At 45.8% G+C, this 19,359-nt stretch overlaps 1 long non-coding RNA gene across 2 annotated transcripts in view; it reads right to left on the reverse strand.

The window, feature by feature from the left end:
• Nucleotides 1–19,359, reverse strand: part of LOC137541248 (uncharacterized) — a 213,602-nt gene that overhangs the window by 42,784 nt on the left and 151,459 nt on the right. Inside the window, exon 3 of one of the 2 annotated variants that reach the window (XR_011025110.1) lies at nt 3,253–3,327. This is a non-coding gene — a long non-coding RNA (uncharacterized lncRNA). Of the gene's footprint in view, nt 1–3,252; nt 3,331–19,359 lie in introns of both variants that reach the window. The other variant, XR_011025111.1, reaches the window with a different exon arrangement.

Raw genomic sequence — 19,359 nt, forward strand, 5'->3', positions numbered from 1 at the left:
ACAAGTGAGTCCAAGATTCAGGGATGGCAGTCCAAAGGCTTCTTCCCCTGTCATAATTGCAAATGTTGTAGAGAGGCAAAGGGTGTTAGAACCAACAGTATCCAATCGTTTGCAAATGGCCAATCCTTCAAAATTAGGGAATTCATTACCTGTGCCTCAACATATGTGGTATATGTGATCTGGTGTGAATGTGGTCTACAATATGTGAGCCGCACCACCAGATCCCTCAAATCAAGGATTGGGGAACATATTAACAATGTGAGGAAAGGATTTGAGAAACATAGTGTATCCATGCACTTTAACCCTCTGGGCGATACAATTATATCGCCCAAGAGGTGGCGCAGCACTATTTTTTAATTTTTTTTATTTTTTAAATCATGTAGCGAGCCCAGGGCTCGCTACATGATAGCCGCAGCGCAGCGGCATCCCCCCACCCACTCCGATCGCCTTCGGCGATCAGAGTAAGCAGGAAATCCCGTTCAGAACGGGATTTCCTGCTGGGCTTCCCTGGTCGCCATGGCGACGGGGCGGGATGACGTCACCGACGTCATGGACGTCGTGACGTCATAGGGAGTTCCGATCCACCCCTCAGCGCTGCCTGGCACTGATTGGCCAGGCTGCGCAAGGGGTTGGGGAGGGGGGGGGCTGCGCGGAACGGCGGGTAGCGGCGGATCGGCGGCGAGCGGCGGCGATCGGAAGTTACACGCAGCTAGCAAAGTGCTAGCTGCGTGTAACAAAAAAAAAATTATGCAAATCGGCCCAGCGGGGCCTGAGAAATCCTCCTGCGCGACATACCCCGAGCTCAGCTCGGGATTATCGCTCAGGAGGTTAAACAGGTACACAATTCAGATCCAAAGTGTATGTCATTTTGTGCAGCTGATAAAATGTTACCTTTTTGGAGAGGAAATAATAGAGTACGAGATATATCTAAGAGACAAATGTTACAAATGTTATTTATTACATTTACAAATGTTATTGTATTGTATTGTATAAGAGAGAAACAAAATGGATTTTTGATCTGGAAACATCGCAGCCTAGTGGATTGAACGTTAAGTTGGATATTGTTTTATTAATAATGGATAATCTTTATCTTTTTATATCTTTTATATTTTATATTTTTTATTTATTTTATTTAATAACGTGTGTTCTCTGATATAATCTTTGTATAGTGACTGCTTATCACTGGGAAGCACCAATTCGGGTGAGGATGTAACTGCCTCTTTAAGAACAGTTTAGTAACCTGTTAGCATAGCTGAGATAATAATCCGTTCGGTATGTGTAGATAGCGCTGTCAAATTGACATTGAGGGGCAACCCAGTGAAGTATAGTGAGGTCTGCACAATTGATGTGTCTGTTTTATGGTCAATAACCTTCATTTCATTAGCAGATATGGATTAAAACGCACTTTCCGAGTTTGATGTGTTCCACGTATCCCCCAGATACATGTAGGAAGTAGAAGGGAGGAGTTTCCAAAATACTAACCAATTGGGACTAGTAGATTTTGAATGGAGTGCACTTCCGGGTTTGATGCGCTTCACGCATTGCCTGGACATGCGCAGCAAGGAGAAAGGGAGGAGAGTTTAGGGGAATTTGAGATGCCGGTGTTACGTGGGTTGATGAGTCATACGTTATGACGAAACGTGTAGGGCGGAGCTAAAAACCCACGTGACCGGCAGCAGAGGACGCGGAATAGATGTCTGAACGAGCCCAGCAGACAGTGTGATCTGAAGTCGGATGGGTGTGAACGGCTACCCGGGAGCTAACACCCACTGATCCATTCATGCTTGTTTATGGTGAAGGAATTGTAAGTGCGATTTTAACTTTTTTTTATTAAACTGAGATGGTTTTACACTATGGAAGTCTCCTTTGAGTTCTAGTGCCAGAGAAGATTATAAGAGATCCCCCAACACTTGCAAATCCTACCTCCGGATTGAGGAGGCTCATAGGGTGAGTGCGGGCACATAGGGGGAGTGACCCAGCACGGAGTGGACATTGGATGTGTCATTCTTACACCTGTCACAGCAGTATCACTCTAGGGTGGTGGTGGAGGCACTGAATTGCTGACAGAAGTACGCTATGTGATTTCTCTTGTTTTTTTACATATCCCTGTGATGGTCTTTTGTGACAAGAGAAGAGGACTGTGCATCAGACGGTGAAGTTGCCTTGTGTGAGGGACTGAACTTTTGTGTGAGGGACTGAACTGTATTTCCTGTAAGGAGGACAGGGTGTCACAGCCCCTCTGTCACTATTATAGACTGAGAGCGCGTTCTACTTTTTGATTGCTACTCAGCCAATGACAGTCTGCGCTGGGATCAGCTGACCAACCTGATCAGCTGATCCCTCTCCTCCTGGCATAAAGGTCCTGCCTCCCAGCGAGCGCGAGAGCGTAGCTCTCCATCTGTGTGCACTAGAAGGCTCAGACAAACCAGACGCATGCTGCTGTGCGGAAACCGCCGGTCTGAACGCGGAGAGAGGCGCCCCGCTGCCAGACCGCGCGGCGGCATCTCCGCAATCCTTTAAAATAATATTGTCAGATCTGACAAGATTAGCTGCATGCTTGTTTCTGGTGTGATTCAGACACTACTGCAGCCAAACAGACCAGCAGGGCTGCCAGGCACCTGGTATTGTTTAAAAGGAAATAAATATGTCCGCCTCCATGTCCCTCTCGTTACAGTTTTCCTTCAAGGCTCGTACCCACGTCGTGATTTTGTAGGTTATTCTTCCAGCCACCAGCGATTTTATGAGCAACAAGCGATTGTTTCCATGATCTCGCGATGTGAGTATGAGCGTGCTATTAGAGGAACAATGTTTTGTAGCACGCATCGATTATGACTGTCATGGCGGAACAAATTGTTAAGATCCCGGATGACTCCCGCAGAAAGTGCGGCGATGGTTTGAACTCTCCTTTGCGCCCGACGTGTGCCATAACGTGACATTGCATGTTCCCACGGGCAGGACGATGGGTGGGGGAATGCTCTTAGTCTGGTGTTCTCATTGTGATCCATCTTTCTGTGTCTTCAGGTGAGTATTCAGAATTTAGCATTTCACTGCCATCAAAACTAACAATACTTAATACTGCTAAATGCTGCCATCTTGTGGTGAACAATAAAAATGCACTCAATGCTAGAAACAATACTGATAATCTAGACTGAGATCAAAGAAATCACCAAAAACATCCATATATTACCGGGATGTTAGAAAGCTGGAGGCAATATTGGTCGATTTTAATAAAAAAGGAGAATGATAACCCACCTTCTAATCACATCCAGGGAGGCAGCATCCCTTCTAAACAGGAGGCTCAAACGGATGACTTCCACTGCTGATATGCTGCTGGGAATAAAGAGAAATAAATAATGGATTCATGAGAATAAAAATGTATGATAAATATTATAAGGAAAAAAATAAAACTGTAAGAAAAATGTATTGATTGATCTGTCCTAAATATGGATATGGGATAGGCAAAGTGAACAATGTTAAAGTAAACCTGAGATGAACGGGACAAAGGGATGCTTACTTCCCTGAGGCTTCCCTTTAGTCCAGTGGTCCTCAAACTAAGGCCCGCGGGCCTGAGGCTTTTTTACCGGCCCCCAAACACAAAATGTATAACTTATAGATGCGGTCAGCTACATCTTTAAATATTGGTGGTCTGCATATAGAATAGCAGTGCTGGTACCACCCATTCACATCCAATCAAATTCCACATCCGGTGACACTGCTGTCCAATTCGACTGCAGTTAGTTACTTGGGTATGCTTCACTGTCTGGCCCTCAAAGACTTCTACATCATTTTATGTATATTCCGGCCCTCCAGCAGTCTGAAGTATGTTGACCCGGCCCTCGACCGAAAACCTTTGGGGAACCCTGCTTAAGTCTGTCAATGCCCTCCCAGTCTGATCCGCTATGCCGCTGTCAGCCATGGGGGCGGCTATGGCTGGCTAAGCTATACTGGCAACAACACCTTTGGCTGGCTAACCTATACTGGGGTACCTATGGCTGGCTAACCTTTACTGGGGGCACCTATGGCTGACTAACCTATACTGTGGGCACCTATGGCTGGCTAACCTATGCTGGGGGCACCTATGGCTGGCTAACAATTACTGGGGGCACCTATGGCTGGCTAACCTTTACTGGGGGCACCTATGGCTGGCTAACCTATACTGGGGGCACCTATGGCTGGCTAACCTTTACTGGGGGCACCTATGGCTGGCTAACCTATACTGGGGGCACCTTTGGCTGGCTAACCTTTACTGGGGGCACCTATGGCTGGCTAACCTTTTACGGCGGCACCTATGACTGGCTAACCTATACTGGGGGCACCTATGGCTGGCTAACCCTACACTGGCGGCACCTATGGCTGGCTAACCTTTACTGGGGTCACCAATGGCTGGCTAACCTATACTGGGCCACCTATGGCTAACTAACCTTTACTGGGGGGCACCTATGGCTGGATAACCTACTATGGGGCGCCTATAGCTGGCTACCTATACTTGGGGGCTAATTATCGCATCATATTTACCATTCTATGCAGGCAGAGAAAAGGATGAGAAATGCCGGCACTGCTGTAAACTGCTTGTTTATTCATAACACATGGTGCAACATCGTGGATTCAATTGTATGCATATATGGATGCATGTATGCATATATGGATTTAAACTGACAGCAAACAGCCACCCTCGGCAGCCTCCGTAGAAGCGCATCTGCGCGAAACGGCCGTAAAGCTCTCATCCCCCAGCACCCACCGCACAGCTTTACCAGCAAACCGGTATGTTACGTCTCAATATGCATACAATTGAATCCACGATGTTGCACCATGTGTTATGAATAAACAAGCAGTTTACAGCAGTGCCGGCATTTCTCATCCTTTTCTCTGCCTGCATATGATGTCTATCTGAGCCTGAGCACGCTGGTCTATCTGCATCTCACCGGATACCTGGTCTGCACCCCTGCAACCCTCTCTGAACCCCTAGCTGCAGTGCCAGCACCTTTCTATCCTACCTTCCTTTGTATTTACCATTCTCAAGCCCACGGGGGAGGGGGGTACAATATTAAAACCCTTGCCCTGGAAACAATTTAGCCTAGAAACTGCCCTGCTTGCGTGGGTCAGTGCGCTTCCCCCATCATGATGCGGTGCCCGGGAGTGTTCTGCAAATGGGAACTTCATTAAGATTGTAACTGCGCCTGAGCAGAACGCCCCCGGTCACGGGAGAACGATCGAGGTGGTGTGCGCCCAGAACAGCGCATGCACAGTAACTCGCAACCCAGATGGATCACAGACTTCACAGCAGCACAGCAGATCGGACCGGGAGGACATTGAGGGAACTAATAGACTACAGGGGGCTGGAGGAAGCCCCAGGTAAGCACAAATCATCTCAGGTTTATTTTAAGGGCAAAGAACAGAAAATTGTGTAAATAAGACCCAACACTTACCAAGTGTGTAAATAAGACCCAACACATTGTATTTATTCATGACTTTCAGGGCAGCAGCCCTTGCAGCCTCCCCCCTTAGTCTTTTAAATGTATCGGCTCCCTTCATGTCCCCTCCATTGTGCCACTGCCCCCCTCAGAAAGATCTACAACCATTTTTTGTTGGGGGTTGCTGCGCATGCGTGGTCCTATCCGTGTGCCTGCTTGATTGCGCTCAAGTCTCTTGGATCATTTTGTGCACTTTTCTTTAGGCTGCTTACACACCAAGACGTTACAGGCGCACGTTAGTGCGCCTGTAATGCTCCCCCAACGCACAGCAATGTAACACAAGTGGGCTGTTCACACAGCCCACGTTGCGTTACATGTAACGCTGCACGTTCTCCGCAAAGTGCAGCATGCTACGGCGTTGGAGCGGCCATAGACTGTTTGCACATGCGCAGTGGGGGGCGGAGAGGAGGCGGGAAGAGCCAGCTACAGTAGCCGCGCACATGGCTACTTAATATTCACTGCACTGGCGGGCGCTGATTGGCCGGCGGGACCACGTGATGCGGAGTGTCTTGCTCCGCATCACGTGGACCCGCTGGCCAATCAGCGCCACTCTGGGAGACATTATAGGAATCGAGCCGCCTAACGCGGCTCACTCTACCGTCGGCTCTTGCAGCACCATACGTTGTGTTAGGTGCACGTTATGCGACCTTAACGTAGCACCTAACGCAACGTCTTGGTGTGCAAGTAGCCTTAGGGCTTGTTCACACTATGAGTTTTTGCTGAATTTTTTAAGCGCTGGCAATTTTGCAAATCGCTCTAAAAGCGTTTGTGCAATAACTTCCTATGAGAATGGTAACATTTGAGCATTTGGATTTTTTTATAAATGCTAACGCACTACCTGTACCATTGTCGGAGCATTTTGGCTCAATGGAAGGTATAGGGAAATCGCAAAGCTTTTGAAAAAGCCCTTTGTATAGCGATTTCACAAGCGATTTTAAGAATAAATACATTGTATTTATTCATTTCTGGGTTAAAGAATTCACTGATGTCAGGAAGTAAAAAAACATTTGCTCCGCCGAAATCGCTCTGAAAGCTCCTGTAAAAGCGCTTTCAAAATCCCCCCATAAATCGCCAGCGCTTGCGATAGCGCTGACGATTTATAATGTGAACAAGGCCTTAAAGTGGACCTGAACTCTTGCACAGGGAAGAAGGAAAACATCTCATCTGTGTCCAATCACAAGTTGTAATTTGAACTCTCCCACGTCTGCCACGGCAGATAAGCTCATTTGAAAGCACGGGATATTAACAATATGTCTGCTTCCATAAAAACAGGAAGTAGACACACTGCAGATTTATTGTAGGATTTGTATCAGCTGTAACAAAGACATGTTTTTCTTTAAAGGTCATTATCCTGTTGGGTATCTTTTAGAGCAGAGAAGAAGTTCTGAATTCAAGTCCACATTAAATGCCTTTTTTTATTCCATCTTTCACTATTTACTTTCTATAATTAAAAGGGTTAATCTCACTTCTGTTTACACTAAACTTTTCACCTTGAGGTTGTGCCTATATCCCAGTTAGTTAATACATATAGCTTGGATCACACCTGCTAAAATAGTGTGTATACCACTTTAAGTCAGATAATAAAATAGTGTACAGGGCACTCAACAAGAAACTGATAATAACATCAGCATCTGTGTAAAACACTTCACGTAATGTCCTTTCAGATTAGCAATTAATACAAAAGAGTCCTCATAAGCTTCCCTCAATGCTGATTGCCACGGACGGTTGCGTGGCCGCAAACGCGTCAAAGAACCGCCCGTGAAGAAAATGCGATCGCAATCGATTATCTGCATCGATTGCGATTCAGATCAATAGGGTCTGGATTGGTTGTGTAGGGGCTACCTGTAGCAACCTGGAGTTTCTCTTTCTCCCAGCTGTCACGGAAAAGCCGGGAGGAACGATTTTTCCGATTTCTTGGTCAGATTTGCCAGTCGTGCAAGCGATCAGAAAATTACTTCTTTGTGTTTTTTTTTTTTAAAAACGCACGATTGGTTCACACGATGGCCAGGGGCCCCGGACCTCTCTCACTGGCCGGGGCCCCAAGGCCAACACGTGATACCTGGAGGGGAGTGCAGGTGGGCCTGGACCTCTCACACCCAGGCTCTGGACCTCTCACATCCAGAAAACCCACCAACACTGCCACCATACTGAATGCTCAATCCCTCACACACAAGCAATAGAACACAGCAGTACATGCATCCAGCTACATTTGAAATTGGTCAGCAGGTGCTCGTCAGCCAATCAGGATGCACTGTCATACACCCTTTACCTGCCATACCATATCTAGCAGCCATTAGCATTCAGGTGGGAGGCTTCAGTTGGATGCCATCGCAAGATTGCGTCGCTAGCAGGACCGCCCCGTGCAGGCATCCCTCCCACAGGGGTCCCTCCCTAACCGCTCACCTGTCCGCCATGTCCTAGAGCTGAAAGAAAACAGCTCTAGGACATGGCGGACAGGTGAGCGGTTAGGGAGGGACCCCTGTGGGAGGGATGCCTGCACGGGGCGGTCCTGCTAGCGACGCAATCTTGCGATGGCATCCAACTGAAGCCTCCCACCTGAATGCTAATGGCTGCTAGATATGGTATGGCAGGTAAAGGGTGTATGACAGTGCATCCTGATTGGCTGACGAGCACCTGCTGACCAATTTCAAATGTAGCTGGATGCATGTACTGCTGTGTTCTATTGCTTGTGTGTGTTGAATTTAGCATTCAGTATGGAGGCAGTGTTGGTGGGTTTTCTGGATGTGAGAGGTCCAGAGCCTGGGTGTGAGAGGTCCAGGCCCACCTGCACTCCCCTCCAGGTATCACGTGTTGGCCTTGGGACCCCGGCCAGTGAGAGAGGTCCGGGGCCCCTGGCCATCGTGTGAACCAATCGTGTGTTTTTAAACGTCTTCTTTCAGCTCTAGGACATGGCGGACAGGTGAGCGGTTAGGGAGGGACCCCTGTGGGAGGGATGCCTGCACGGGGCGGTCCTGCTAGCGATGCAATCTTGCGATGGCGTCCAACTGAAGCCTCCCACCTGAATGCTAATGGCTGCTAGATATGGTATGGCAGGTAAAGGGTGTATGACAGTGCATCCTGATTGGCTGACGAGCACCTGCTGACCAATTTCAAATGTAGCTGGATGCATGTACTGCTGTGTTCTATTGCTTGTGTGTGTTGTTGTTTTTTTTAAACCAGAGATCTGTCCCCCTGTGAGCAAAGCATTCCCCTCACCCCTCAGGAATGTCGCACGTGGCCAGATTCCCTGCAGGGACCAGCTCATTCCCCCCACAGCCAAATGGCTCCATGAAAAGAGCCAGGAAGCTGGCTTCCCAGGGGGGCCCCGAGAAAGCCAGCCGGGGCGGCACCAATAGGGACAGATATGAATGCATGTGATGTATGGTTTCTTACCTATTATATGGAGACCGTATATCGCACAGCTATAGTCTTATTCGTTAAAGTCTGCCCAACGCGCTGATATAACATTCATGGCAACATCTCGTCCAGTTATTGCGGTATGAATCTTCTCAGGAACCTGACCCGCTGCCTCAGTCATGTCTGATGTCATATTAATCAGTATTTTCTGACAATTAGGAATCTGCTATCCACCTAAATATGACATGTATCGTCCACGAGTTACGGCATTTTATAAGTTTAAACCTCAAATCTCTCTCAGAGAGAATGAACTGTCATTGGTTGGTAATTCAGAGAGGACGGGCATTGCCACACCCCCGAGCCAGCTTCATCAAAAGCACGGTGCCAGCAGGCGGACTTCAGTCCTCCAAATTCCATCTTTATGAGAGCCTGTCTGCTGCTAGCCAGAGGATACATGGTTAGCGGCCATCTTGTTTGGACTTTGCTCTGAGCTGAAACTAAAGAACTTTGCTGAAATTGAAACCAAGGACTTTATGATTTTCCCACAAAAGGACATCTCTCCATGAACTTTAAGTATCCGTGTTTTTCTCCCTTTTATTTTCATACTGTGTTATCTCATGTCTCAATAATTGTTGATTTTAATAATTTTCTGTATATATTAATTATTTATATTGCATATTTTATTAAAGGACGTTCAAACGTCCTTTGTTTATTCAGCTACCCTATTATTCAGCTATACACAGAAACTGAACCCAGACTTCTGAGGAGACGCTACTTTCGTTGCTAGCTAGACAGAATAGAGTGTGTTTTATTTGCAGGTCTAGAAATAGCTAGTCAGTGGGTGCTTCTGGCCCAGGAAAGCAGAAGTGGTGGCAGTTATACCCTGAAATATGTGTAAGTTGTAATTACCGTACCTCACTGGCTCCCTTCTGGTCGGGCTGCTGCCCAAATTCTGTCGATTTCTGCCCAATGATCGCGACCACAGCTTGCATGGTCTGTGTACTGAAACCGATTGAAAGGCAATTTGTGGTCTGGCCACCAGGGGCTCTGTGACACTGATGACCCTTGAGGTTTAACGATCACTCCCTCCAATATAGGATTTCCTAAGCCTCAAACAGGCTGGATATAGTGTAACTCCGTTTTTATTAAAATATTTAAAAAAAGTAGTGCACTGCGGAGCCAAAGGAGCGAAGCAGAAACTAGATGAGCCCGGGATAATTTGATCTGATATGCACATTTTAAAGTGGAAATTTGTAAGTGCACTACTTTTTTTTTTAATATTTTAATAAAAACGGAGTTACACTATATCCAGCCTGTTTGAGGCTTAGGAAATCCTATATCGGAGGGAGTGATCGTTACACGCTTTCAAGCTCTGACTGCTGATCTGTGCTGGGTCGCCCAGCATATCTGGTGAGAGGCTTAAGTTTCTAGCTCGGTGGTGGAACACTGGGTGCTTGAGTTCTGCTAAGGAACACTGGTGGTGTTGTGGTAGCTTGGAAAAGCCATACAGTGAGTGTTGCACTATTGTGTTGTTATTTGTTGTTACATGCATGGAGCCATGAAGATCGGAGGTGGAGTACATGTGGCATATCTGTGAACTGGCAAGGCCAGAGGCATGTGTTGCTGATCCTAGATTGGACAGCCATATTATCTGGTGAGCGTATACTTGTACTATTGGTGAAGGAGCTGCCTAGGGAAGAGTTTAAACCTCAAGGGTCATCAGCATTGAGGGAAGCTTATGAGGACTCTTTTGTATTCATTACGTTAAGTGTTTTACGCAGATGCTAATGTTATTATTATCAATTTCTTGTTGAGCGCCCTGTACACTGTTTTACTTTCTATAATTGTCCTATCAGATCTGTGGTATAGCTGTAAGATTTTTGCATTCTGTCCTTTGTCACAAGAGCTATTGTCACAAGAGCCAACAACTAAGCAAGCTTTTTGTGTGACCTCAATGTGCTGCTATATAATGATGTCTCAAGGATGCACTTGAATTTAGTATTTACTGAACTCCAATAAAGTTAGTTAGGGCTGGTTCAGATGTACAGCAACTGTCCCTGACGTTTAACGCTAGGAATCCACCGCGCTGTAATTAAGATGAGTGGGAGCGTTCATATCCTTTACTGTCGTTTGCTGTAGGTTGATTTTTCTGGAGTCGATTATGTTCGCAGCTACATAACTTCCCTTGGGCTCTTAAAGGGAAACTTAAGTCAGTCTAAAAAATGAAGTATAGTACTCAAGGATGCTCTGGTCCCCTGCCACAGATCTGTTTAGCTTTTGGCGACAAAAGGCCACTGAGCCTGGGCTGCGTGCACCCTCGTACTCGCTCCCGGTGCCTGGAGTGTCCTGCGCAGGCGCAGTAGAGATTTTCTCATACTGCACCTGCGTAGGAAGATCCCAGTGACGGGAGCGCGAATGAGGACACGCACAGCCAGGGTCATGCAGGTGCTGTGGCCAGCCACAGACTCAGTCGCCAAAATCGAAACGGAGCCGTAGCAGGGGATTGCAGCATCCTACAGTACAGGCCGACTGCAAGGGGTCGGTAGAAGCCCCAGGTAAGAAATATTGAATTTTTTATCCCTTTAAAGCAAATCTGTATCTGTAAGAAAGGGAAAAGTTAGACACTTACATGGGTAGATGGCCAGGTTCCAGAGGCTTCCCACAACCTCCTTGAGACCACCACTGGACCCCGGGACCCTCTGGACTTTCGCAGGCACTCTCCCGTTGATGAACAAGCACAGCTGCATTGCACAGGTGCTGAACACCTCGTGCCTGCGCAGTGGTCACTCCGGCTTGGCTGTTTCTGCCGATCCCCTGCAGCATCCTGCACCTGCGCAGTGTGGCTGAGCTCGTTCAGAGACTGGAGGGTAGTAGGGCACTCTTTAGCAAGCCCTTGTCAAAGACATTTGTGGGGTCCCTGCACTGGATCAGTGGAAGCGAAGGGGATGGGGGAAGTCTCTGGATTATCCGGTGAATTACCTTTACTAAGGTAAGTACCTATTTAGGGCACATTTTAACCCTTCAGGTTTCCTTGAGGCACACCTGCACTGCAAGTGAGTGTTGTGTTACCGTCTTTTACCGCAATGCAATTCAATGGAGCTTAGCACACTTACCGCATCACGCCAGAAGTGCACAATCCGGCACCACAAAGCCAACAGCGCGTTACCGCTGGACTTTTGCTACGGTGGAAGTAATGTAAGGCAATGGATAATGCATAGCTTTTAATTGGTTGGCGCCAGCGTTGCGGCGCACAACAATGAGAATACGATGGGGATCCCCTGGAGTCCCTTTAACATACTTCCTGTCCAGCAGGGAGTATGTCACTGAGTGAGGGGCGGTGAGGGGAGCACCTGTGATTTTGTGCGTTGTGGTTCGATGCAGCGGGGGTGGGGCATCGCACTGCAAACACACGCCTCAAGTGTAAAACCGGCCTTAGAAAGAAACTGTAACCAAAATAACATAATGGACAAATTTGTTTATTCTTTTACAATATTCATAGCTGGTCAACCAGAAAGCGCTGGGGGAAGAATTCCGCATAATAAACAGCCTAGGCTAAGCGTCACTGGGAGGGCGGAGCTACACGCCAGTATACAGATACAGGAAGTGTTTCTGATGCTGAAACCAGGAAAATTAGAGAAAAACTGGGTATCCTGAATAATTTACTGCATGCTACTCTATGTCATTACAGTTCCTTTTTTTAATGATGACAAACAAACTAAGTCTGTCCTTCTGGACCGGCCCTTTTAATGTTATATCTTTGCTGGCATGTCATTTGGCAACAGAGTATCGTATCAGAAGAGATCATAATGTTTGATAATAGTCTGCATTACACAATGTGACAGCTTTATAGACACTAATAGAAGAAAAAAATAACGGCTTTTCCAAACGCGCCTGATATATCATTGTTTGTTATACAGTCAGTGCAGCAGTAGCTGCTGCTCACACAGAGGGATCAGGACACAGGAGAGGTGAGACTGGTCATTATCATAGCATCTTATAAAAGCTAGAACGTAGCGGCCTAACTAAGGAGCTTGGGGCCCTGGTTGCGAGTTTTACAAGGGGCCCCAAGCACTATCAGTATGGAGAGCTGCAGTGTCAGAGAGGTGTAATCAGAGTAAGACAATAGCTTTTTAGGGATTATTACTATTCAATGCATATATAGAGGTGTTAATTAGCAGCATAGCACCAATAGAAAGTGAATAAGATGACTGAAGGAGTTACCCTAGCAGGCCCCTCTGGCCCAAGGGCCCAGGTGTGGTCTCTACCTCTGCACCCACTATTGCTACGCCACTCCTGATATGCTTGTTTCCTGTTCATTATTGTGGCTGGGGCAAGAAATATAGTATCAGTAAAAATATATTCTTTTAGTTCCGCTGTTTAAAGCAAATCTGAAGAGAAAAAAAAAAATATGATATAATGAATATTATGTGCACTATGGATAATGACAACAACATTAGTAGTGAAGAAAAGAGTCCCGTATTTTTATTTTCCGTTATATAGCTTTTTTTTTTATATAACATTGCATCATACTGTCCCAGTTTCCATTATAAAACCACGCTGTCTTTTAAGCTAAAAAAAACAAAGCAGAGATAATGACACTTTAAAGGGGAACTGAAGTAAGAGGTATACGGAGGCTGGCATATTTATTTCCTTTTAATCAATACCAGTTGCCTGGAAGCCCTGCTGGTCTATTTCTCTGCAGTAGTATCTAAATAACACCAGAACCAAGCATGCAGCTAGTCTTGTCAGATCTGACTTTAAAGTCTGAAACACCTGATCTGCTGCATGCTTGTTCAGGGGCTATGGCTAATAGTATTAGAGGCAGAGGATCAACAGGGCTGCAAGGCAACTGGTATTGATTAAAAGGAAATAAATATGGCAGCCTCCGTATAACTCTTACTTCAGTTCCCAGTTGGTCCCCCTTAGGCCTGGTTCAACATTGGGATCGCAAAAGGCAAATCACAATCGCCTATAGAGTGCATTTTTACTAAGCAAATGTAGCTCCATGTTGCAGTGATTGCGTTTTTCGAGTCTCATTCCAGAGAATGAGAATGGCATTCTAACTGCCACCGAAATGTTGCACGCAGTGCACCTTTGCGACATATGCACACCGCAGGCACTGCAAGGATTTACCACATTGCTTTGATGAATACCGGCTATCAGCAAAGAGCAGAAACGCTCCCCACCAAAAGCACACCAAGTGTGAACTGGCCCTTGAGAGAACTTGATTGGTGATTACAAATTGTTGTAACCTACAGTCTAGAACTCAGGGGCATCTTTAAAATGATTGAAATATACCCCCAAGTTCTACTTATGGCCTCCTCCTCCCCACAGCCATACCAATCCTCACCAAAAAGTTACAAAGCATAGAAGCACAACCAAAACAAAAAAGATGCAGGCCGGCGAATCGTAGTTCTGGAAAATACCAATTCTTTTTTATTACTTTACTTTATTCTTTTTTGGCAGAGTACTTTGGCTAATTCAATTGGCTAAAAGTAAATCACATTTTGGCCAATAGGATTTTAAGCCGGCCCACCATGGCAAAGTACACTCTTAGGGCAGGTTGGAGAAAGGAAGTGAGAGAGGTATAGGGGATGGCAGTTTTGAAGAGGGATAAGAGGGATAGGTGGTCATCATGGGTACCACTCTTACACCCTCAAGTGTAAAGTTTGGAAACACGACGACCACCTGATAAATAATTGGGATCCAGTTGGTCCCCCTTAGGCCTGGTTCAACATTGGGATTGCAAAAGGCAAATCACAATCGCCTATAGAGTGTGATTGCATTTTTACCAAGCAAATGTGGCTCCATGTTGCAGTGATTGCGTTTTTCGAGTCTCATTCCAGAGAATGAGAATGGCATTCTAACTGCCACCGAAATGTTGCACACAGTGCACCTTTGCGACATATGCACACCGCAGGCACTGCAAGGATTTACCACATTGCTTTGCTGAATACCGGCTATCAGCAAAGAGCAGAAATGCTCCCCATCAAAAGCACACCAAGTGTGAACTGGCCCTTAAGAGAATTTGATTGGTGATTACAAATTGTTGCAGCCTGCAGTGTAGAACTCAGAGGCATATTTAAAATGATTGAAATATACCCCCAAGTTCTACTTATGGCCTCCTCCTCCCCACAGCCATACCAATCCTCACCAAAAAGTTACAAAGCATAGAAGCACAACCAAAACAAAAAAGATGCAGGCCGGCAATCGTAGTTCTGGAAAATACCAATTCTTTTTTATTACTTTACTTTATTCTTTTTTGGCAGAGTACTTTGGCTAATCCAATTGGCTAAAAGTAAATCACATTTTGGCCAATAGGATTGTAAGCCGGCCCACCATGGCAAGGTAGACTCTTAGGGCCAGTTGGAAAAAGGAAGTGAGAGAGGTATAGGGGATGGCAGTTTTGAAGAGGGATAAGAGGGATAGGTGGTCATCATGGGTACCACTCTTACACCCTCAAGTGTAAAGTCTGGAAACACAACGACCACCTGATAAATAATTGGGACCCAGTTGGTCCCCCTTATGCCTGGTTCAACATTGGGATCGCAAAAGGAAAATCACAATTGCTTATGGAGTGTGATTGCGTTTTTACCAAGCAATTGTGGCTCCATGCTGCATTGATTGCGTTTTTCGAATCTCATTCCAGAGAATGAGAATGGCATTCTAACTGCCACCGAAATGTTGCACGCAGTGCACCTGTGCGACATATGCACACCTCAGGCACTGCAAGGATTTACCACAGTGCTTTGCTGAATACCGGCTATCAGCAAAGAGCAGAAACGCCCTCCACCAAAAGCACACCAAGTGTGAACTGGCCCTTGAGAGAATTTGATTGGTGATTACAAATTGTTGCAGCCTGCAGTGTAGAACTCAGGGGCATATTTAAAATGATTTAAATATACCCCCAAGTTCTACCTATGGCCTCCTCCTCCCCACAGCCATACCAATCCTCACCAAAAAGTTACAAAGCATAGAAGCGCAAACAAAACAAAAAAGATGCAGGCCAACAATCGTAATTATTGAAAATACCAATTGCACTAGCAAAAACCAGGCAATGCAATTTACATGTTCATCGCCGTGCTGTTGCTATTGGCAAAATGGGCACGATACCATTTTTTAATTGTAACGTGCCTAATACAAAAGGGCTCTAATTAGTTGATCTCCCTCTCAGATGGTTTATTATATTCTTTTTTGGCAGAGTACTTTGGCTAATCCAATTGGCTAAAAGTAAATCACATTTTGGCCAATAGGATTGTAAGCCGGCCCACCATGGCAAGGTAGACTCTTAGGGCAGGTTGGGGGAAGGGAGTGAGTGAGGCATAGGGGATGGCAGTTTTGAAGGGGGATAAGGGGGATAGGTGGTCATCATGAGTACCACTCTTACACCCTCAAGTGTAAAGTCTGGAACCCATGACAACCACCTGATAAATAATTGGGACCCAGTTGGTCCCCCTTAAGCGTGGTTCAACATTGAGATCGCAAAAGGAAAATCACAATCGCCTATGGAGTGTGATTGCGTTTTTACCAAGCAATTGTGGCTCCATGTTGCAGTGATTGCGTTTTTTGAGTCTCATTCCAGAGAATGAGAATGGCATTCTAACTGCCACCGAAATGTTGCACGCAGTGCACCTTTGCGACATATGCACACCGCAGGCACTGCAAGGATTTACCACATTGCTTTTCTGAATACCGGCAATCAGCAAAGAGCAGAAATGCTCCCCACCAAAAGCACACCAAGTGTGAACTGGCCCTTAAGAGAATTTGATTGGTGATTACAAATTGTTGCAGCCTGCAGTGTAGAACTTAGGGGCATATTTAAAATGATTTAAATATACCCCCAAGTTCTACGTATGGCCTCCTCCTCCCCACAGCCATACCAACCCTCACCAAAAAGTTACAAAGCAAACAAAACAAAAAAGATGCAGGCCGACAATCGTAATTATTGAAAATACCAATTGCACTAGCAAAAACCAGGCAATGCAATTTACATGTTCATCGCCGTGCTGTTGCTATTGGCAAAATGGGCATGATACCATTTTTTAACTGTAACGTGCCTAATACAAAAGGGCTCTAATTAGTTGATCTCCCTCTCAGATGGTTTATTATATTCTTTTTTGGCAGAGTACTTTGGCTAATCCAATTGGCTAAAAGTAAATCACATTTTGGCCAATAGGATTGTAAGCCGGCCCACCATGGCAAGGTAGACTCTTAGGGCAGGTTGGAGAAAGGAAGTGAGAGAGGTATAGGGGATGGCAGTTTTGAAGAGGGATAAGAGGGATAGGTGGTAATCATGGGTACCACCTTTACACCCTCAAGTGTAAAGTCTGGAAACACAACGACGACCTGATAAATAATTTGGACCCAGTTGGTCCCCCTTAGGGCTGGTTTAACATTGGGATCTCAAAAGGCAAATCACAATCGCCTATGGAGTGTGATTGCATTTTTACCAAGCAATTGTGGCTCTATGCTGCATCGATTGCGTTTTTCGAATCTCATTCCAGAGAATGAGAATGGCATTCTAACTGCCACCGAAATGTTGCACGCAGTGCACCTGTGCGACATATGCACACCTCAGGCACTGCAAGGATTTACCACAGTGCTTTGCTGAATACCGGCTATCAGCAAAGAGCAGAAACGCCCTCCACCAAAAGCACACCAAGTGTGAACTGGCCCTTGAGAGAATTTGATTGGTGATTACAAATTGTTGCAGCCTGCAGTGTAGAACTCAGGGGCATATTTAAAATGATTTAAATATACCCCCAAGTTCTACCTATGGCCTCCTCCTCCCCACAGCCATACCAATCCTCACCAAAAAGTTACAAAGCATAGAAATGCAAACAAAACAAAAAAGATGCAGGCCGACAATCGTAATTATTGAAAATACCAACTGCACTAGCAAAAACCAGGCAATGCAATTTACATGTTCATCGCCGTGCTGTTGCTATTGGCAAAATGGGCACGATACCATTTTTTAATTGTAACGGGCCTAATACAAAAGGGCTCTAATTAGTTGATCTCCCTCTCGGATGGTTTATTATATTCTTTTTTGGCAGAGTACTTTGGCTAATCCAATTGGCTTAAAGTAAATCACATTTTGGCCAATAGGATTGTAAGCCGGCCCACCATGGCAAGGTAGACTCTTAGGGCAGGTTGGGGGAAGGGAGTGAGTGAGGTATAGGGGATGGAAGTTTTGAAGGGGGATAAGGGGGATAGGTGGTCATCATGGGTACCACTCTTACACCCTCAAGTGTAAAGTCTGGAAACACTACCACCACCTGATAAATCATTGGGATCCAGTTGGTCCCCCTTAGGCGTGGTTCAACATTGGGATCGCAAAAGGAAAATCACAATCGTCTATGGAGTGTGATTGCGTTTTTACCAAGCAATTGTGGCTCCATGTTGCAGTGATTGCGTTTTTCGAGTCTCATTCCAGAGAATGAGAATGGCATTCTAACTGCCACCGAAATGTTGCATGCAGTGCACCTTTGCGACATATGCACACCGCAGGCACTGCAAGGATTTACCACATTGCTTTGCTGAATACCGGCTATCAGCAAAGAGCAGAAATGCTCCCCACCAAAAGCACACCAAGTGTGAACTGGCCCTTAAGAGAATTTGATTGGTGATTACAAATTGTTGCAGCCTGCAGTGTAGAACTCAGGGGCATATTTAAAATGATTTAAATATACCTCCAAGTTCTACGTATGGCCTCCTCCTCCCCACAGCCATACCAATCCTCACCAAAAAGTTACAAAGCATAGAAGCGCAAACAAAACAAAAAAGATGCAGGCCGACAATCGTAATTATTGAAAATACCAATTGCACTAGCAAAAACTAGGCAATGCAATTTACATGTTCATCGCCGTGCTGTTGCTATTGGCAAAATGGGCACGATACCATTTTTTAATTGTAACGTGCCTAATACAAAAGGGCTCTAATTAGTTGATCTCCCACTCAGATGGTTTATTATATTCTTTTTTGGCAGAGTACTTTGGCTAATCCAATTGGCTTAAAGTAAATCACATTTTGGCCAATAGGATTGTAAGCCGGCCCACCATGGCAAGGTAGACTCTTAGGGCAGGTTGGGGGAAGGGAGTGAGTGAGGTATAGGGGATGGAAGTTTTGAGGGGGATAAGGGGGATAGGTGGTCATCATGGGTACCACTCTTACACCCTCAAGTGTAAAGTCTGGAAACATGACAACCACCTGATAAATTATTGGGACCCAGTTGGTCCCCCTTAGGCCTGGTTCAACATTGGGATCGCAAAAGGAAAATCACAATCGTCTATGGAGTGTGATTGCGTTTTTACCAAGCAATTGTGGCTCCATGTTGCAGTGATTGTGTTTTTCGAGTCTCATTCCAGAGAATGAGAATGGCATTCTAACTGCCACCGAAATGTTGCATGCAGTGCACCTTTGCGACATATGCACACCGCAGGCACTGCAAGGATTTACCACATTGCTTTGCTGAATACCGGCTATCAGCAAAGAGCAGAAATGCTCCCCACCAAAAGCACACCAAGTGTGA

The sequence above is a fragment of the Hyperolius riggenbachi genome, chromosome 12 (assembly GCF_040937935.1).
Source record: "Hyperolius riggenbachi isolate aHypRig1 chromosome 12, aHypRig1.pri, whole genome shotgun sequence".
NCBI classification, from domain to species: domain Eukaryota; kingdom Metazoa; phylum Chordata; class Amphibia; order Anura; family Hyperoliidae; genus Hyperolius; species Hyperolius riggenbachi.